This window comes from Coregonus lavaretus (genome assembly GCF_964263955.1).
Source record: "Coregonus lavaretus genome assembly, contig: HAP1_SCAFFOLD_5977, whole genome shotgun sequence".
NCBI classification, from domain to species: Eukaryota; Metazoa; Chordata; class Actinopteri; order Salmoniformes; family Salmonidae; genus Coregonus; species Coregonus lavaretus.
Genome location: NW_028166541.1, coordinates 19,576 through 20,000, shown reverse-complemented (window position 1 = coordinate 20,000; position 425 = coordinate 19,576). Strand labels below are relative to the sequence as shown.

The window sequence follows — 425 nt, the reverse complement described above, 5'->3', positions numbered from 1 at the left end:
ACCAGGGCCCTTGAGGGATCTAGTGCATTACCTAGGGATAGGGTGGCTTTTGGGACACTAACTCTGGGCTCTAGGTGTGATAGTGTTGAAAGGGGGGGGGGGGGGGGGAAGCTTAATATGTAAATGATCAATATTAAAAACTTTATTGTTTTTGTACTTTCAGCCTTATACATACATGGTCCAGTTTGTTTTGGTTATGCAAATAAAATAAATAAAAGAAACGACAGTTTTGACCTTTTTTCTAATGAGAGTGAAGGTGTTCCCCTCTCTCTGGGAGGGGCGGGGCGGGTGGCTCCTGTTGTGGACACTGACCAATACAAAACCAATAAAGTTCACATGTCTAATGAAATCCTTCTGTTCTCTGCCTTCATGTATGGTGTTGATCCCACTACTGGCTGGTTCCTAGAAAGACTGACGTGGTGCCG

At 44.5% G+C, this 425-nt stretch overlaps 1 protein-coding gene across 1 annotated transcript in view; it reads left to right on the top strand.

Moving 5' to 3' along the window:
• The window catches only part of LOC311114574 (actin, cytoplasmic 1-like), an 8,688-nt gene extending 8,471 nt beyond the window's left edge, over positions 1-217 (top strand). Inside the window, exon 6 of the mRNA XM_084189815.1 lies at positions 1-217. This exon is cut by the window's left edge and continues 499 nt beyond it. The gene's annotated coding sequence lies outside the window, so the exon portion shown is untranslated.
• Positions 218-425: the final 208 nt, after the last annotated feature.